At 39.2% G+C, this 21,680-nt stretch overlaps 1 protein-coding gene and 1 long non-coding RNA gene across 2 annotated transcripts in view; both read left to right on the forward strand.

The window, feature by feature from the left end:
• The window catches only part of LOC108792938 (glutamate receptor ionotropic, kainate 2), a 542,451-nt gene that overhangs the window by 134,318 nt on the left and 386,453 nt on the right, over positions 1-21,680 (forward strand). The gene's annotated exons all lie outside the window — the stretch shown is intronic.
• LOC108792939 lies at positions 991-20,974 on the forward strand. Its single transcript, XR_001941609.1, has 3 exons — positions 991-1,107; positions 19,203-19,207; positions 20,964-20,974. It is a non-coding gene; the product is annotated as an uncharacterized LOC108792939 (long non-coding RNA).

Raw genomic sequence — 21,680 nt, forward strand, 5'->3', positions numbered from 1 at the left:
TAGTGCATTTTCAATTTAAGGGGAACTTTTATTTTGCCCATGTAGGCAAAAACAACAGGCTCACTTTGATGGAAGCCCCATCATCTGCTCATACCTATATTGGCCTCTTTTCCTTGCCACTCACCTTGGTCACTAGAAGTGAAGACAGAAAGCCCTGTGTGAGCTCCAAATCACCTCTCTGCCCCTGTCTTATATTGAAGTAAGGTGAATACCCGCTATTCCAGTAAGTGGGCAGTGTTCACTTTACCCCTGGTGGTGGAAGTGAAGGAGATTTAATTATTAACAGCTACGGGGTACCCATTGTGAACGTGTTGCTTTGCATAGCATGGGCTGGTTTAGTTTGTGTAAATTTCCACTAAACATAACATGTTTAATAGGATGGTTGATATGGATACTGAAATTGTACTGATAGACTAGACTAGAGAAAAATGCAAATGTTAAGAGGCAGCTGTAATTTTTAAGGAGCATTGGCTATGCAGCTCCTGGGATTTGTGCATCCCTGTTTTAATGTATAACTTGTTTTATATATGCAGTATATACAGTACATTAGAGATGCACTGATACCAGTTTTTCCAGACCAAGTGCAACTACAGATACTTGTTCAATTACTCACAGATATCAATTACTCCGCGCATCCTGGCTTGATGGGAGGGGCTGATTGTAGTGCTGTTGATTGTGATGGACAAGTTGGGGGAGGGAACACAGAGAGGAAGAAATATTATAAGCTCAGTTTTGGACAGATTTAGTTTGAGGAAGTGGTGTGACATCTTTGTTGATAAGTCGGTGAGTAGGTTATTGATGCGCAAGGAGATAGAAGGGGTGAGCTGAAAGGCAGAGAGATAGATTTGGGTGTCATCAGCATAGAGATGGTAATGGAAGCCATGGGAGGTTATCAACTGACCCAGGGAGTAGGTGTAGATGGATAATAGAAGGGGCCCAAGGACAGAGCCTTGGGGGACTCCCATGGATAGAGGAAGAGGAGAGGAGTAAGAAGAATTATAGGTGACACTGAAGGTGCGCTGGGATAGGTAGGAAGTGAACCTTGAGAGAACAGAGTCTTGGAGGCTAAAGGATAGGAGTTTATTGAGGAGGAGTGGGTGGTCAACTGTGTCAAAAGCAGCAGAAAGGTCCAGAAGTATGAGTACAGAGTAGTGGCCTTTGGTTTAATCGGTTAGTAAATCGTTAGTTAGTTTTACAAGGGCAGTTTCTGTGGAGTGTTGCAGACAAAAGCCAGATTAAAAGGGGTTGAGGAGGTTGTCAGCAGTAAGGTGAGAGCTCAGGCGGTAGTAGTCCAGGTGTTCGAGAACTCTGGAGGTAAACGGGAGCAAGGAGATTAGTCTCAAATTGTTTAGACTGGTGGGCCCCATTGAGGGGCTTTTTTAAAATGGGGTTCACCAATGCTTGTTTTAGGGGTGTAAGGAGAATGGCAGTGGAAAGGGAGAGGTTGAAGATGTGTGTAAGAGATTGTAGAGTAGAGCTAGAGGGTGATCAAAGTAGTTGTGAAGGGATGGGGTCCAGTGGGCAGGTAGTTAGGTGGGTGTTGAATAAAAGAGTAGCTACTTTGCTAGCAGTGACTGGATCAAATGAAGAAAGTATTGAATGTGGTGGTAGACAAGGTGTATTCAAAGTGGCAGATGTCTGGACAGTGGCCGCCTCATTGATAGTGTCAATCTTGACTTTGAAGTGAATGGCAATCTCCTGGGCAGTGAGTGAGTTGGTTGAAGGAAGCGTTGGGGGATGAAGTAGGGAGTTAAAGGTAGAAAAGAGTTAATGGGGACTGGATGAAAGGGTGTTAATGAGTGTGATGAAATAGGTCTGTTTGGCTGTGTGAAGGCAGGTACTGTATTTTTGGAGGGCGGATTTATATAGGTTGAAGTTTAGCATGGATTTGCATTTATGCCATAGTCACTCAAGAGCACAATTGTGTCTTCTAAGTCTATTAGTATCCTCTGCCTGCCAAGGCTGTAGTGGACAGGGCCTGATTCTGTGAGTGGTGACTGGGGCAAATGTGTCCATGCAAGAGGAGAGTGAATTATTGTAGAGAGAAGTGGATAGGTCTGGGCAGTAAAGGGTTAAGATTTTGTCTTAAAGGTGGTCTGTTGCAGAGTAATGAAGAGAAGGGCGAAAATTTCTATGGGTAATGGTTTTCTGGTTGGAGTGGTAGGGGCTTAATGATAAGGAGAGTGTGAGACTGATAAGGTTGTGATCAGGGAGTGAAAAAGGGGTGTTGGTGAGATTGGAAGGAGTACAGAGGTGAGAGAATATGAGATCAAGTGTGTTACCATCAGAGTAAGTAGGCTGAGTAGCTGAGAGGTTGCTGGTGTGTTAATATTAGTAGTGATAATCCAGTCTGCAAGTGCCCAATCAATCCAGTTTTAATAATCAACTCCTGTAGTCCAGGTCGAAGTATTTGTGCCTGCCAATCTGCTTCTATTCACTGTTATGTTTTTTTTTATTTTTTTCTGTTGATAGAGCATGAAACAGATTGGGCTTGTACAACTGAAGCAAAAAAGAGCAGGTAGCTGTTTCTCACCACTTAAGTTTTAGTGAAACACATACCAACATAGAGGCTGTTTCTATATCCAAAAGGAAGCTGTCATTGCTGGCCCAATCAGATGCAGCCAGGGCATTCTCCACCCTGCAGCTGCATGTTAATAAAGGGGCAAGATGCTGGTCCCATATTAGGTCAGTGTAATTGACCAAATTTGGCCATGTGGTCATATAAGGTAAATTATGTCACTCGCATACTGCCCCTTTGTTTGCATGTATCTGCCACTACTGATTGGGATGGCACTGGCAGCTTCCTTTCATGTTTGATCTGAACCCAAACTCATTCCTGCTCCACACCTAAATGCAAAGTAAACATGTTACAATCACAAAAATTGATTCTTTACTTTTAGAGCAGTTATGTGGAACTCTTTTTCCCAGGGGATGGTACCAGCTGAGAGTATAGACACATTAAAAAAACATCTATATGTCTTCCTCAGGAATCACATTATACAGGGGTATGGGAATTTTAGTCACTCCAATACACATACATAAACACACACACACCCAGGTTAGACTGAATGGACCCGAGTCTTTATTTAACCTTAACAACTATGGAAAAATAAGGAGACTTACATTGCTAAAAAAGTAGTTTATTAGAAATTTGTAAACAAAAACATCTAATTTACCAGTTTATTAAAGAAGTTAATTTTATGTTACGAGAATGCAGTAGTAACTAAATTGTATCTTACTATCATGCCCCACACCAGAAAAATGTGAGGAGTGTTAACACAGTGTTGGTCAGAGAGATAATGAAAGCCGTACTGTTTTTTTCAAAATAAAGCCCTTTCAAGGACAATGCCTAAACTTTAGAATGGGTAAATCAAAAGAATTGTTTCAAATATTTATTTATTGAATTTTCAAATTTCACATATCATAAAAATACAAATAACAAACATAATTCATTCCCGCACACTTGACATAACACCTATAGTAAGAATCATCTCAATTATTTTGTGTAGTTCCCTCCATATTCCTACTTCCATGAAACAGATAAATGACATATAACACTAAGATCCTAACACCTTTCTTCCCCCCCCCAAAAAAAAACAAACAGACATTCCAACACAATCAAGGGTATCAGGGGTGTTGTAAGTATAATTAATCGCTAAGGAGAAAGCGAAAAGGACAAAAGGAAGAGAAGGAACATCAAGTCAAAACAGGTATCAAAGCAGGATAAAATAATCCAACGTTAGGCTTATTCTGAATTTACCCCTATAAATATCTAAGAATCTCTTGTGAGCTCATGTAATCCCTCCGTGGGCTCCACCTCTCCCCAAATAGCGTGTGTCTATTATATAAGCGGGCTATGAGCTCTTCAGATCGCATTACGTTATTTAGTTCTTCCACCCATTCCGATATCTGGGGAGAGCTGGTTGACTTCCAATGTCTGGGTATTACTGCCCTTGCAGCTGCCAGAATCGGGCCCAATAGGCCTTTTTTCCTTACAGCGAGCGAGCCATGGTGTAGAGACAGCAGAGCCACCTCAGGTGTCTCCAAACCATGGAGTCCCGTTAGCTCTTGTGCTATATCCAAGATTGATTTCCAGTAAGATCTTATCATCTTGCACGACCACCAGATATGCATCATCATACAAAACACCACCAACACAACTTGGAATTTTTAGGGTTCATCTTGTATAGGTTATATGGGCATCTATACCATCTTGTTAGTACTTTGAAATTTCTTTCCTGTGTTAGGGCAGAGATACTTGATTTGAAAGTTAGGGAAAAGATCTTCCTCCACTCCTCCTCTGTAAGTACATGACCTAGCTCTTGTTCCCACACTTGCCAACAAGGGCAATGTTGGAAACATCTGTTTTAATATAAGATTATACAACTTAGACACCATATGTTTATCGCCTGCTTTATTTAAACATATCTCTTCAAAAGCGGTTAAATCTCTAAGCACTCCATCTTCTGTGGGGAAGCCATCATAGAAGTGTTTCAATTGGAGGTACTCCAACCATCTACCCTTATTTGATTGATTCATCGGGAGCAATTCCGAGAGTGGTCGTATTCCTTTCTTTGTTATAGCTTCTATAATTGGGGAGTGTCTGGTAGTCTCCCAAATCAAGAATCTTCTACGCTTCAGGCCGAATGGGAAATCTGGGTTCCCTAGTATGGGTGTTAGTGGGCCAATGTATGTTGACAGTTCACATTTCCTTACCAATGCATCCCATATTTTTAATGTTGAAAAAATTACCAGAGATCTAGTCCAGCCTTTATCTCGTTTAATTGGGGGTATCCACGGAACAGACGTCAGGGGTATATCCACCTCTGCCTGTTCCACCGACACCCACAACTTCCGGTTTCCCCCAGTAAACCAATCCAGCAATCTACTCAGGCCCACCTCTTGGTAATATATTTCCATATGAGGCAATCCTCCCCCACTATCCAATTTTCTTTTAGTCAGTATGTCATATCTTAGGCGAGCTCCTGTTTTATTCCATACATAGCGTGTCTGCATAGATTGCAGTTTTCGAAAGAATGTTCGGGGGATCGCTGGCACCGTCTGAAAGATGTAGAGGAATCTTGGGAGGACGTCCATTTTGAATATGGACATCCTCCCAAGCCAAGAGTGTTGTTTCCCCCCCACCTGCCCAGGCGTATCCGCGTGGACTCCAGCAGAGGAGCATAGTTTAACAAGTATAACTTCCTCAAGTCAGCTGGGATGTAAACCCCTAAATATTTCAACGCTTCTGGTGCCCATATGAAGGAAAAGCTAGTGCTCAGGATCTCTTTTTCTCCCCTTGGTAGGTTAATATCCAAGCATTGTGATTTACTTGCATTAATACGGTAATTACTAACCTTCCCAAATTTCTCAATCTCCTCCAATATCGAAGGGAAGGCCTTCTCTGCGTCTAGAGATAGTGGACACAGAGGAGTTTTCCTCGACTGAGCTTGTTGGATCAGGGAGATAGTTTTAATAGTGTTATCTCTCGCCCGGGAACAAAGCCTGCCTGCTCTGGGTGGATTATTTCTTGTAGGTATGGTTGTATGCGTAAAGCCAGAATTTTTGCGTAAATTTTCATTTCTACATTTATTAATGATATCGGCCTGTAACTCGCACACTGTGTGGGGTCCTTTTTATCCTTGTGTATCAATGTTATATAGGCCTCTTGGCTCTGACTTGGGAACCTGCTCCCATCACCAATGGAATTGAACACTTCCAATAATATTGGGGCCAGTTCTCCAACAAATTGTCTATAAAAGACGCCCGTTAGAAACATTTAACAAAAAGGAAACTCCCTTCATCGTCCCCCCGTTCCTGAATATCTACTACTGGTAATGAGGCATGGAAACCTATAGCCACACCTCGGGATTTACTCTGAGTGTAGTTACTCATATGAGAACTCCTACTCGTTGAATATGCATATCATTTAATACCTGTGAGCGTTTTTGTGGGATATTAAGTCCCCTGACATTTAGGGATCCAAATGTAATACTATTCATTAGGTCTACGTTCCCACATGGTTATCTTTCCTTTCTCCTTTTGGCCTCCCCTCCTTCCCAGCATTTGTCGATTATGTTCAACCCCCTTCTTTCTATCCCAGCCAATCCTCTTCCTTGACATAAAAAACGAACACAACATACAAAACACTAAAAACAACAACAGCAACCACAAATCAATCATCCCTAATAGAATCTGGCCTCCGTAAATTACAGGGCCTTTGCCAGTTGTACCGGCTTCTATTCTAGGGAGGTAGCTCTAGCAAGGGTGAGTCTCATGACATTTTTCCTTTTCCATTTCTTTCCCCAGCTTTTCTCTTATTCTTATTATCTTACTTTTATTAATTTATACCTTTTTATATTTTATTTTATTTTGGGTGTCTCATATATTCCTTGGTTATACTAAATATATTAAACCCTTTTTCCTTTAGTTCCAATAATGATTGTTAAATTAGTAATGTTCATAAACCTCCCCACTTCAATAATTTCCCTTATTATGTGTCTGTGTCAAACATTTTACACCAGCAGCAGCAACAACCAACAATTAGCTTCAGTGATCACATTGTTATGTCTCTCATCTTCTATAACCCTCTTCCTAAGTCCAATCCCCCCTCCCTACTCCCACCCCTCCCCCACACCCACAATATATCAAACTACACATAAAATATTATATCCATTAGTGAGAGGGGATGGGGAGAACACAAAAAATAAATACATAAATAAACGGGGGCGAAGCCTCCCCCTCCCACACCATGGGGGGTGATAGAAGGGAGCGGGCTCCCCTATACTACCCAAATATATATCGTAGCAATATTTCAACCGCAGTTAAGCATTTTATCTATATCATCCACTTTATCTATTAGCTCTCTTATCCCTCTTCTCCTGTCTGTTCTGTCTCACATGAAGTTCCATTGAAGACCAAGGCTCCCATTGTGGTGGCTCTTTATATATCGGCTTAGATGGATCAGGCCAATTTTATATCTCCACATGTGATAGTCCAATTTGGGACATAAATATTTGTAGATCCTCTGGTGAGCGGGTAACAAAGGTCCGACCATTTTTCTTAACACTTAAGTTAAAAGGGAACCCCCACCGATATTGGATTCCAGCTTCCCTCAATTTTTGCGTTATCGGGCGCATGGCCCTTCTCTTTGCTAGTGTCCTTCTTGATATATCGGGGAAGAGCAGGGTCCTCGCCCCCCTGTATTCCATATCGCCTCTCTCCCTTGCTTTACGCATTAGGAGATCTTTAAATTGCAACGTGTCCAGCCTACAGAGTACATCTCGTGGCTGTGACTGGTTTCCTACGTGGAAACTTGGTATACACTGGACCCTGCCCATTGTAATCCGCTCAGCGGCACAGTCACCTGCATACATTTGAAAAATGTCCTGGACAGTCACTGGCAAATCACATTGTTCCACAGACTCAGGTATCCCCCTTATACTAACTGGCTGTACCACCACTTAAATAGCCTCCAGTCTCTTATGGAAGGAATGCAGATCTGATTTTAAATCTTCCATACCTGTTTTGTGTGCTTCTTCCAGCCTTTTAAAGCCCTGCTCCATACTTTATTTTGTCGGGAGTGTATTCAGGTATTTCCCCAATGTTATAGATACTATCTCCTCCACCTCTTTCATTGAGAACTGTCGGGCTCCTGGATCTCTGTCCCCCTTCACCGCCTCTGTATTTGCTCTGTCTGCGCTCTCGAGTGCACTGCGGTGAGGCATGTCTGCCGTTCGTCTCACTCCTCTCGTCTCCTATAACCACTCCTTCTCGATGGCCCTTCTCTCCCCGCTCGCCGCTCGTTGGTAGATCGGCCGGAGAGACTGCGTTGCTCGACCCCGTCTCAGTCTTGGTGGTATCTGCTGAATGACAGGTGAGCACGCCACCTCCACTACTACTCAGTCTGCGGAAGTAAGTCCCAATATTTGACTTGCGATCGACGCCACCAGGTACTGGCGGGAGGGAATGCTCCTTCTTTCTTTTTTTGCTGTTTCTGTTATGTTTGCTCATGTCTCGGGCTAGGGTTTTTCCTCATGTCTCGACACGCAGTGTTAAGAGAAAAAAAAAAACCTTCGCGTCAGCGATCGAGTGATCCTTGTGGCCAGAAAGTGGAGAGAGCGGACACAAGCAGGCTCCGGATACGATAGATACTGGGAACTGGGGTTTTCTTTCTAGACACCCATCTAGTCTGGTTAGTCTGGATGATCAGGCATGGGTTAGTCTGGGTGATCAGGCATGGGAGCTCAGAGCCAACACGTCCTCACTCCTCCATTGCTAGGCTCCTCCTCCTCTGCACAACATATTTGGCGCAGTAAAATCAAAAGAATTGGAGTCAAAGCGTATCTAAACCTAAAAACAAAAATGTACTATATTGCAGCTTACCAGTATTAAGAACATTATGAGCAGTACAGTTCCTGTTGATCTTTATAAATTTGGTTGCATAGTGTCTTTTAAACTGTCACATCCCTAATTTCTAGCACATTTAGAGACAGATTTTTTATTCTAGTTTATTTTTCCAAAATTCCTTTGCAAAAAGAGAATTGTCACAAAATTGTCTTAAAATTATCTAAAAATTCTTGCAAACCTGCAGGGAACCTCCTGGAGGACAACTGGTTGAATATAATCATTTTAACTTTGAGATTAATAACCACTCTTTTGGGGAGTCAAGGGTGCCGAACAACCTGGTAAATCTTCAGGTCTGAGGATAGCAATACTGTGTTTTAGGAACCCCGGCCTCCTGAAACACTGACACATTTCTGGCAGAACAGCAGTAGAAAAAAAAGACTGGGGTTTCAGAACTGATGTAGTAAAAAAGACTGACATAGAAATCATAGCATTCCATAAATCACGTTTAAAATGTACTAATCTATTTATAATAAAAAATGTAGAAACATGTTTGATAATCAGGAAACATAAATATAATTTCCAAAGGCTTTTAGTAAATGCGGAAAAGTGAGAAACAAACAATATTATTACTTTTTCCTTTGTTTAAATATATACATTTTCTCTGGAGAGCTAATTGCATTAAGAATAGGTTAGGCGGCTTCTGGTGTACAAATTGGTTTCAAGAAAAAGAATTTAATTATACCTTATTGATGCCAGCAGTTGGTATTTTGCTTGCCTAATTCAAAGAGTAAACCCCATACTGGGCCCATTCATTTAAAATACTGATTTCAAACAGAGGAATGAATAGCTGTGGGGCGTTGAATACACAATTAATGTCACCATTTGTGGTAAGTTTGCCATTTAAGTGTTTGGAAATACTGGTTGTCCTACTTTGTTTAGCTACAACAAAAGTTCCACTTCTGTTTTTCTTTCTATGATTGAAACCTTTCTTGGCTGCTTCAAAATTACTGCTAGCACATATATTTACAATATAAATAATAGCTTATGTATGAACTACACAACAATTGGGTGATAATTTACTAATCAGTGTATATTTTATAACTGTGATATGTGAACCTCTGTTCACTTCAAATAAGCAATCAAGGTTGAAAGTATAAAAACATTTTTTTAAAGGGACACTCTAAAAAAACAGCACATTGGAACATGTGAAGCAGGTTCTGGAGTTAGTTTACATTTCTTCAACCAACTCCCAGTTTGCTACTGGAAGTGATTTGGGCATCAGTAAAGCCCCTCAATTGCTTCCAGGAGTCCTGCAACATGGCTCCTCTGCCCAATCTCTCATGTACCCAAGGCTCTGTTGCCCTCCTGTAGGACCTAGGACTAGTGGGACTGATGGGTTTCAGTGAATAAAGCAGGAGACGATCATCAAACAGATGTTCACCGATCATCTCTGCACTGCATGTGGCTGGAAGTTACTTGACGCAACCTCATCTTTTATATTTTGCAAAAATTGGGTATTGTATTGTGTTTGTGTGCACTAACATTTATTTTGATACATTGTTATTGCTGGAAGGCCCCTCCATTCACTATAAATCTTCAACTGGAGTCTGCAGGTAAACCAACACCTCTGGAATTGTTCTCTGCTGAAAAGACACTAACCATTGTGCACATGATAAGATAATCAGCACATCACCTTACATGAAATGCATGTCACATGATAATAATGGATCTGTTGTTTGAAAATGAATGTCCAGATTCCTTTACACATAGTCAGCGTTTATGCATATTGCCTCGCAAACATTCATTTTTATTGCTGAATTTGTAATAAAAAAATAATTGATACAGATTATTTTGTCCCAACTTTGGACCACTGCACAGTGCTTTATAGCCACCATGTTGTTTGTCTGGAACAGCAGTGCAAAGTTAGGTGCAGATGTCACAAATGAGGACAAATAGCTTTAATGATCTGCTGCATTGTGTTGCAAATCATCCCCAGTGTCACTTAATTAGGTCGATTCATATAGCTATCTCTGAAGACTTTGTTAACATGTTATTTTACTGCCTGGGAGAATAAGTAAACAAAAAATATGCAAGAAACATAAGCTGTTCATAATTGTTAAGGTGGCAAGCCATATATCAATGTCTTTAAGTAGAATCACACAACTTCAGAGTCAAGGTCTATTCCCATGAAGTCAGATGGAGTCTGCAACACATTTATCACAATAATAAAAAAGATTTCATAATTAATTGTCACCTTAATTATAATTCTTGTGTGCCACATGCTACCCATCAATGCAATGACAATTCAGAGATGGAATTTCCCAAAGCTTTTTTAGTGCACTTTTCTATGATGTTAAGTTTAAAAGTGCAAGTAATGAAGAATAAAATAAGTCTTTTTAAAAGTTGAAAGGGGTGCACATATCATAGTTTCTCCAAACTGTTACATATAAATAGCTTTACTCTTCACATGTCTTACAGAAAATAATTCTGTGAAGTGTTAAAGATCAATTAACTTCTAGTTATCATGGATTTTGTTTAGGGGTATTCATGTGCAGTAAAGAGGTCTACTGAAATGCTAACTCATCCGATAAAAGACCAAGTTTCCCTTTGGGACCATGTTTTTATGTTACACCCATGTAAAGGGCATAACATAAAACATGCTCATATCGCAACCCTCCCACCCAAAATGGTCTCCATTGTCTCTAGCTGATATTACATGTCCACTGAATAAAAAAGCATATTTAACCCCTTCATGACTGAGGCCTTTTTTCATTTTTTGTACCACCTAGAATATGGGATATATATTAGGGTGTTTCTTTTTAGTAGTGTGACATTCAACAAACACTCCCTGCAAGTGTATCTTCCTCGTGCTTTAAAAAAAAAAACATATTCATTGATTCAGCTGCAGTGAATGTTTGATGAATGTCACATTCACTGCTTTATGAACATGTCCCCTTACTGTTATAAAATAATGTCCTTCATTAAATATCATGTCTTTTTTTCATTATTGTATTCTCTGAGGTGACTTTGATGTGTTAACAATTCTGGGCACAATTTGAAATCCAAATAAACACGATTTGCCATGACACGCTCAAGCAATGGGTTTGAACACAATTGTAGGCAATTGAAAAACGAATTCAACAAAGTTGTGTTTTTCTTGACAGCTTACTAAAAAAGATAATATAAATATCAAATATACCTATCGAACTGTCTACACATGTTTAGACATGTTCTGTGATCAGAATAAATAGGATAATTTTTTTCAAGATTTGACAAAAAGATTATATTCACCTCTAGACATAAAAACAGTTAAAAAAAACCCACAATGTTCCTTTATTTCTGTAAAATCTTGATATAATCTGATTTCTACCATGAACATAGTATACTGTAGGTTACATTTTGCTCCCCTGTAGTTGCTTCTATCTCAACATACAAGATAGCCCAAGTCAGTAATTCTGAAACAATATTTAAAGTAACACTATACTGAAAGACAAATATAGGTTGCCATTACTTACCTCTGTCCGCCTGGCTGCCGCTGGCTTCAGTACACATGGGGCTGATTTATTAAAGGAGTAGAAAATATTTTCAAAGTAAATACTCATTTTGCAAAATTAATGTTGAATGAGAATAGTGAATTTATCTTAGCAAATAATGTCAAGCTATGTTCACTTCAAATGCAAAATCAGATACGGGGAAAATTAACAGAACCTTGTATGTTTGGTAGATTGAACAGGGCACAGGTTTCCTTATTTATTAAGCTCAATGAACATTCACTCAACTCAACCTTATTGACCCAGCACATCTGAATATCTTGTTCCAGGTCATTGACCTGAAAAATGAAGCCATTGGATAAGCTTGACAGAGTGGGAACTAGTTTTGTCAGAAGGGCAGATTAGTTATGGCTGCTTCCATATTTCCTTCATGAAGGGTTCCTTTAATTAAGCCAGTGTCTCTTTAGAATAAAAAAATAAATTTATTTCCAGAGCTTTAATCATAACGCAATCCCCACAACACTTCAAAATCCTATATCATATGTTTTATTTAAAATTATATTAAAGTCAAAATATTTTTAAGCTATATCAAATGATGATTACATTACTTACAATAGATGTTGCTCCTTGATGTTTAGTTTTAGTTTCCTGCAGAATCAGCTGATTCACCCCAGCCCTTCCCTGATACCCTGTTTTAGGGTGACTAATTTCCTAAAGAGCCACCATTTTGTGTGCTAGTAAGCTGTGTGTGTCTCCACAAACACACAGGCACAGCAAGGCAAACCACTCCCCTACTCCCTTCTCCAAGCTTGTAGATGATCAACTGCTGAAGACTGTGCTGTCCCTTGTGATCTTGTAATGGATATGATATTCAGGGAATCGGAGCTAAGGAGTTGGAGCCAGCTGTTTTAAAGCATGATGACTGAAAGTACTTTGGCAAAAATGTAGAAAACTACTTTGCTGGGCAACGTACAGTATATCTGGATTCATGATTGAAAAAACAAGTAATACTAAATAATATACACCATATATAATCTGAATTAAAGCTATAGTTGTACATTCATTAAATAGAAAAAAGTAATCAATTTTCTGAGTCATTTTTTTCATATTGGAACAAAAGGCATAAATATGTCCATGTAGACATCTACTATCTGTATTGGTTAAATGGGTTTTCCAGCTTCCTTTCTCATCACTGGTTTTATTGAAAGCAGAAACTGAAACTTTAGAATTTACTCACATAACTATCCTCTGGTGAGATTTGGTTTTACATGGCAACCGTTTAAATAAAGTGATGCTTGAGGGCTTCAGTGGACTGAGCAATGCAGAATACAATAAGTGGTTTGCTAAGTGGTTTGGAAAGTTTTGCGACATGAGTCCTATCTGTGGCAGCGCTCTTCCGGAAGGGGGGGGGTTGGAAAAAAGGGGGGGGGCTCTTTTCTTTTGGAAGTATTTGTTGGGGGTAATGAGGTGTGTGGAAGGGTGTGCTGCTTTAGTTTAAGTATGGACCGGGGGTGTCCAACTTGTAAAGACAGAGCAGGAAAAACAAAAAAAGGAAGTCTAAAGCGCTACTACCCTTGCAGGCAACTGGTAATCAGCACCCGAGCCCGATAGTATTTCATCTATCTTGCACATACAATTCTGTCCTTTAACCTATTCCCCAACGCCCAGCATCTCCGAATGAAATTTGGACACACCCCCTACCATGTGATGTCACAACTACGTCATAACCATGCCCCCACCCGTCCGTTTTAAATCTGCCGCCCAAATCACTTTTCCCCTCACCCTGGCTTGACAAGGAAGACTACGTCTTAGAAACGCGTTGCCATAACGATAGGAACTTCCGTCCCACGTCTGGGACACCCTGCACACCACCTTCAGCCAGACCAGATATTACGGCATCTGCACCCACCTCGGCATCAGCACGCATCAACCCGCCGCCACCAGCGCTCCAAAACGAAGAAATCCAACCAGCCTCCACCCAGCAATCCTCGAACCTAACGGGACCCCTTCACTACCCACGACACCACCACCCTTGCAGTTTCCCGTCCAGTCAGCACACATTCAACACGGAGGATTCGAAAGGAGAAACTACAATCAACTCCCCATCGCAGAGACCCCAACGCCGTTGATTGCACACGCAAGCAAACCTCATGGTGAGTTACTACACTCTCTTGTTTGCTTGACACCAGCATTTCATGCCTCATCTGTAACCTCTCTCTCCCTCTCGCCTTTAAACACCAAACGGAGTTTTGGATGACACACAAACCTCCATCATCAAAGCCCCCCAGGCCTGAACACCCCCTGCCTGTAAGGGTAGTAGCGCTTTAGACTGCCTTTTTTTGGTTTGCTAAGTGGGAAACCCATTCTGGTACAACTGAAACACTTGTTTAATAACTAGGGGGCACCATGATGCTACAGGGTGCATTTAGGTAGGTACTGTATATTAGAACATGGGCTTACTCAAAATGGCCACCAGAGTCCACAGTTGCAGTTACCTTTAGTCAATGCTGTAGCTCCTCTTTTTCCCTCTAGTTCCCCTCTCTAGTGGAAAGTCATGTGGCCCTTTCAGATCAATATATCATTAAAAAATAATTTTCTTAAATAAACTACTATTTGCATAGAGAATTTTAAAAAATAGTGCACACAGAGACTTTGTACAATTCTGCCTTCCAGTGCTTCCAATACATTCATTGCTTTTCTGACTGCTTCATGTGGATTTCCTGGCATAAGGAGTTGTGTTTTGTCTGCAATAATTTTGGCATTTTCCTAACTAGTTGAGATGACAGTTTTACTAAACAAATACTGGCCACTTGGAGAAGAAAAATGTAATACAACATTATTTTTGATCAACTGTACATTGCATTAAAATGTCTCTATTTTATCACAATACCGCTTACAGTGTTTTTAGTAACATAAACTAATTTTAACAGAAGTAAAACCAACAGCACAAAACTAATAATAAATAATATAATTAAATAAGAAAAAGCTGGAATATTGAAAGCCTCATGCTAAAGAATACCATAGCAACTTGGCAGGTTCAGTCCTGGCATAATTTCAGAAGTTGTGAATCGACTCATTTGTTTTCTGTAGTGTCTGCAATCAGTTATTCCTGTAACGGTGCCATCAGCTGCAGTCCAAACGGCATTGTTTTCAGTAACCAAGGTTAAACATCTGATTACCTACACTTAAAAATGGTTATGACATCAGAAGCAAGAAAACAAATAGGACAAAGAAGCTTAAATGGATACTATAATTAGTTTAATGTTTAAAATGCATGTTAAGTTTGATTTTTAAGCTAAATAATGTATCAGTGTGGGATTAAAGTTTCAAAAGCTTGTTTCTAGGTAAGGGTATAACTACAATTCATGGGTCTTTCATTACAAAACTTCAATGGGCCCCCCAGAAACCTCTCTCTTTGACACTTGGCAGTTTTAAATGAGACAATAGTGTAATTGATTTTAACATAAGGTATTCTTAAATCAAGTACCCAATTATTTTATAACTATAATGCAAATTTACTTAAACTGTGGGGCTCCCTCCCAACCCAAGGCCCCATAGCGACCACCTGGACTGCTATGGCTATAGTTATGCCACTGTTTTTAGGTATGTATTGCAATATACATATACATAAGAAGTAGACATATTAGTTCAGAATATATTTAAACTTTCTATCCTGATATGTAGTGCTTGGTGACAATTGTGTCTAAATGTTCTCTCTTAATGAAAATCTACCAGACATTCCTGTCTGATTGAAAACAAGGCACTTATTGTGTGTCTGTTATTTTATCTTGGCAGCTGTAGATGAGGGAGACAGCATGAATGCAGTGAAATATCAATATCCCTCTAGTGGCCAATCTACTCATCTGTTAATTTAGTTAAATAGAGGTTAGAGAGAAGATTGGAAAATGTGATAGCCACATTAAAAGATGATTTATCATAAACCTTTTAGTTAGAATTTGAAATTATTTCTCTCTAAAAAAATGGACCTTTTTTAGTTTTCCATGGAAGAGAAAACTCTAGCACTAACAAAGCAAACTCTAGTCACTCTAGCACTTACACAGGGCTGAGAAATGTAACAGCACTGAACCATTTACCAAGCACCACCAGTTTTACATGAGGGAAAAAGGAATGGATCACCTGTTTCTCCATACCTAGAAGTACTGAATATTTTCACCACTGCCAACTAAACTGAATAATTAAATAAATGTGAGTATGCACTGCTTGCATGTGGTGGGGAAATAAAGCACATCTGTTACTTTGCCTTGTTTAGCAAAGCTCAGGTTTGTTTTAGTCTGGTCAGACATAAAGAAGTTAGTCTAATGTCTGACAGAAAATAATATTTTTTCCATTCAATATGATGGCATGTGAAATATTTAAATGTGTTTATAGTCTCCACAAGTGCAACATTTCAATAGGGACACATTATTTAATATTTTATAGACAAGAAACAGATAGCACTTCTCCAGTACTTGAAAATACTGGTTTTATTAACAGCATTTACAGTATGCTTTTGAGGCTGCACAAATAGGAATTTCTTCTATTTTTTTAATGGGTGTCTTCTAGGTCAGTTCACATCTATGTTGACACTATGGGGTTGATTTACTAACCTTATAAACACGCCACGAACAAGTATACACCTCTGTAGTGTGTTCCCTCCCAGCATGATCTATTGGTGGAATCTAGACACCTTTGTAGTGTGTACACACCCAGCAGGTGTGTTGTGCAAAGCCCTGCATGTATTGCAAGGTGATGTTGTGTAAATTAGCTCTACATTGTGTTGCTTGTGTTGATGAATGAAGGAATGTAAATGCATGAACTAACCATTTTTGTCTAAACTGTGAAGCAGCATTATATATGCATCATGTGCATGATTTTTCCATATATGGCATTAGTGCAAATATGCTTTTAGAGACTTTTTGGTTGATAAATACGTTTTGCTGTGTACAAATCACACGCACCTAGTGTGTGCGTGTGTTTAGGTTAGTAAATCACCCCCTATTTCTTCTTTTCACACTAGCAACCAGTTTCCTTAATTTAATAACATTATTCATTATAGCAATACAAGGAATAAATAGCTGAGGACAAGGAACAGCACCCTTAACAACCCAATTCTATTTTGTACTGGCATGACCAAAGTCAAGACAATTCTGATTGGCTGCTAAGAGTTACTGTACCTTGCATTCATCACTTTTCCCTTTGCACTGCTTATTGAATAAGATTGAACATGATTTTTCTTGACCATGGAATATATTGATGTAAAGAATTATCCAGTGGCCATTCTGGACTATCTCACATTTAACTGTTAAAAACACCAGAGCACATGTCAACACATGTGACAATGCAATCACAAGCGGACTACAATTTTTTTAAAATTAGAAAGCTATTTTTTAATTGTTCTAGTCTATCATTGTACTAAGTAGTTCTTTAGCTCTTATTTCATTCAATATTGCTATTACATGGGGCAGACCCACCCAAACACTACATATTAATCCTAATAAATCTTTCTACTTTGTTTAAATACCTTCTATAACATTTCTTATTAGCATCTTCTTATGTTGCAAAAGTTCCAGAACTTAAGCTATGATGATCAAATAAAAATTTGGATTTCCTTTAAAAAAAAGGAAAACACATCTCTAGATGTCCAAAACAACTAGTACTATTTTTTCTTTAATAATGTAAGTTTGAATTGTTAAAATCAATCACAAAATCAAGCTGGCTGCTATAGCAACACCTCACCTTCTGAATGCCCTAGTTTTCATAAATCAATCCCAGTGATTTAGGTAGCTATATAGTCTGTGGTATCCTTTTTTCTACAAATGTGGCTGATTTGAACTAGCAGTTTGCCGTCTGACAAATAGAAATCATCTGAATTATGACCACTTACTTTGACTTTATACATATATTATTTTGATTATGATTATTATTAATTTTTTATTTTTGTTATTTTAAAGTGGAAGTAAAGTGATCTGTATGAAAAATTGCTGACAGACACAACATTGAAAAGGCACTAACTGAATGCTCTGAACTCCATTTAAGTACTCTTGACTGATGGTGTGAAGCTGCAATGTAACCACACCGCAGTAATGGAATATTGTCCAGCAAATGATGAAGGCTGTAATAACATTGGAAAGTCAGGAAATCACCAGCACTCAGTAGTAAAGATAAATATGTCCCATTTATTGGACAGAAAGTGTCACATACATCCAAATAAACCAACGTTTCGGGGCGGGGTCCCTTCCTCAAGGCAGAAAGATGTGACTTTACTACTGAGTGCTGGTGATTTCCTGACTTTCCTGTGTTTGCACGGCGCCATCCGTGGTATCTCATCACTATGAGATACCACTATTTTCATATCTGTCCGGGACTGCTGTGAGGAGTGCAGAGGGTCTCTCCATCTACTTACGGCTGTAATAACATAACAATTTCCTATTTGCAACTAAAAATTCCCTACACATGACTCTAGAGGTGCAGTGTTGCTGTTTGTATTATTGTGTTTCAGATTTTCATTATTCAGTTCTCTGTATGAGTAAATAAAAGCCTGCAAATTTTGTTTGTACTTCCTTTATGGTATTTGAATATATATGTTTTATCTGCATGCTATGAATTTCTTTCAATAGCTAAGCAAATTGAAGTTCAGAGCCCATCGAAGAGAGGAAGATAAAAAGACAGGCATAGGACTAATTAACTACAAAATACTAATGCAAAATAGGAAACCTAATCTCTTACACTTGTTCTTAAATTGTATATTATGCAAATGTATTCTTAAGTGGCTGCACTGTCTCCTATAGATGTGGTCTCAAAGCCCATTGTAATAAAGGTATTTCGACAAACTGCTAAAATGAATGCATATGTATCATGTGGAGTAGGGATGAGCAAATGTGCTGGAGTTTAATTCACAGGGGGACTGTGTGAAGTCCAAAAATTCCAAACTCAAATTTGAACCCCATTTAAGTCTATGGGACAAATATTCATAATCAATTCTGGTAATTTACAAGGCTAATAGACAGGGGTTTGTCAAGAAAGGGCATGGGAAGCAGGGCACCCTCATTGGGGACATTTAACAAAGCACATTTTTTAAAACACCATACAGCAGGGAGAGGGCTTGCATTTTAATGCAACGTTAAGGGTAAAATGGAAAAACAGCAATCCTTTCAATTACATGCTTGGGAGATACCTTAAATTGATTGTGGTGTTATGGAACAGCATGGTTTTCACATATGGCATCAGCTACACAGTATTCTGGCATCACATATAGTGGATGTGTAATTTTTTAAAACTTTTGCAAACTTTACTTGGCCTAAAGAAGAACTCCAGGATTTTAGAAGCTAACCCTTGTAGTGAGGGTACCTCACACTGCAAGAGTTTTGGTATAGAGGTTCCAATAAAAAAAATGCTCACCCAATTCTTGGTTCCACCTGGCTGATAGACCTGTCCCCACAGCCTCTTTTTCCCTGGGCTAGACCAAAATTAGCATTTAACCGTTGCTTTGAGGGGGTAGCCCCACTTCAAAGGTTAGTTTAATAAAAACCTGGATTTTTTTTGAAATACAGCATCAGCACCCCAATCTGATGCATTACAACTTGTAAAATAACATTTTAGGTAGTTGTGACTGTTACAAACTATGTTTTTATCCAGCAGTAATAGGCCTAAATTGAACAGTGGAAGTGGCAGCCACAAAAGAACTAAAAGCTATAGGAAAGTTTACTCTTAAAAAAAAGCTAAAGCCCTGCATTTTGTATAAATAGGCCAGTGGCAAAAATGTTTCATATTGTTTGTTAGCTTCTTTATTCAAAAAACCACACTGCATTGTCTTAAACAAACTTCAAACCTGCAACCCCACATTTGGTAATCATCCTACAATCCCTGTTCTGTATCCCCAATTATTCTCAAGATATTCCAAATACATACTTATGTGTTTGGTAGAAAATGGAAAACATTGGGACAGTACGTAAGCACTTTCATATGCAGCAAATAGAGAAAAGACAAGCGGGTTTTACTTACCAAAAATGTTAAATGTATATCTGAGCTACATTAGCTTCAAATATTGTTCAGTGACTGGACAATATATATGCAGCTTGGCTAGTCCACATTATAAGAGGAAGAGATGAGGCAGGTTTTATTTTAAAATTTACATTGTAGTGTATTATTTGAGAGAAAATAGCAACAAATAAAGGCTGTACAATGAAGCTCCAGTAAGCAGCAGGCATCATCTGCTATGCGGAGCTAAAAAAAAAAAAAAGCTGCAGTATAACCACCCCCCATTCCAGCTGTCTGAGACCCATGTTGTCCAAATTGTTTGCACAATAACCCCTCCAACATAATCTAGCAGAAAGCTCATGGGTAACCCCAGAGAGGCAAATTCCCAATTGCCATTTTTTTATTGCTGTCTAGTTTATTTTAAGTTCAATTGTTACTTTAATTTATATTTTATTTCTTTAGTTATTTTATTTTTCTTTGGCATTAATGCTGTGGTCAGGTAGCACACATCAGTGGCCAGGCAATGTCTTTAATTTGACAGCTTTGATAGCATATTCTTCCTCCTCCAAGGCACTTAGCAGTATGGATGAGGTTCGTGGGTTGGGTTTGTGATGACCTTTGCATGTTCGATGTTGCCACAAGCATCACATTTATAAGCAAGTTCACTCATGCACTCCATACTGCTTTGCCTGACCTGTGAACTATGGTCAGGTGAAACATTATGGCCAATAATGGGGCTTTGATAATGTGCTAGCCCCTCCCTATCACCATACTTTTGTCAGTGTGTGTTGGAGTTAGTATTAGACAACTGACAGCTTTGTGACAGGGTGACAAATTGTGCTACTTGTGCAATGCAAGTAGTTTTCTACCACAGGATATATGGGGATTTTAGCTGACAGCTGAATATAAAAACATGTTAAAATAAAAGGAAAAAACCCCACCTTCAATTCTATACCAGCCCTTTCAGGTCTGGTATGGATTTTAAGGCGTACCCATAACTCCTTCACATATGGAAGGAAGGTAGCACCTGGAGGCTCCCTTTATTATAAAAGGAGGCTTTCAGATTTCAATAAGCCACCCTGCTCACAGACTCTCACTACTGGGCCAAATTTGAGGGGAAGAAACCCTTGTCCTCATTAACGGGAGACATAATGCTTTGCCAGGGGTGGGGGTTGAGAGCATGTGGCCTGGTATGGTTGAGGAGGGGGAAGTGCACTCCCCCTTCTTACTTGCAAGGCTGCATGCACAAAAAGGGTTTTTTTTTTGCATGGTGTTGCACCTTAAAATGTTTACCAGATGTAAAGGGCCTGGTAGGAAATTTAGGAGGACCCTATATACACTATCCTGATCTATTTGGAGTGATGGTAGGAAATTTAGGAGGACCCTATATACACTATCCTGATCTATTTGGAGTGATATAGACCTATCTGAAAACCTTATCTGAAGGTGAGCATCTCACTGAGGGGGTGAGAAAAGATAATAATCACCAGCACTCACTTGTAATGTGCAAAAAGGATAGCACCTTTATTGATACGTCACATGCATGAAGAAGCCAATGTTTCGGGGCTGTGCAGGATCACATTAGGGCGACATTGTGGTCACCATCCTCTTGTTTATAAACATATTGTTTATTTGTAATTTTGCTGAGAATAAGCTTTTTTTAACCATTTTGAATACAATAAAGACTGTTTCTTTTTGAAAAAAAAGGCTGGCTAATAATCACAACTGCACTGAATATTACAGGGTGTATAGAGAGGAACGACTCTAATGGATGGGAAAGGCTGTTTTTGATGTACAGAGAGAAACAGATTAGGTCTTTATCAAGGAGTAGGAGTGCAAACATCTCTGAAACAAGAAAGAAAG

The sequence above is a fragment of the Nanorana parkeri genome, unplaced genomic scaffold (genome assembly GCF_000935625.1).
Source record: "Nanorana parkeri isolate BGI_ZX_2015 unplaced genomic scaffold, ASM93562v1 scaffold703, whole genome shotgun sequence".
NCBI lineage: Eukaryota > Metazoa > Chordata > Amphibia > Anura > Dicroglossidae > Nanorana > Nanorana parkeri.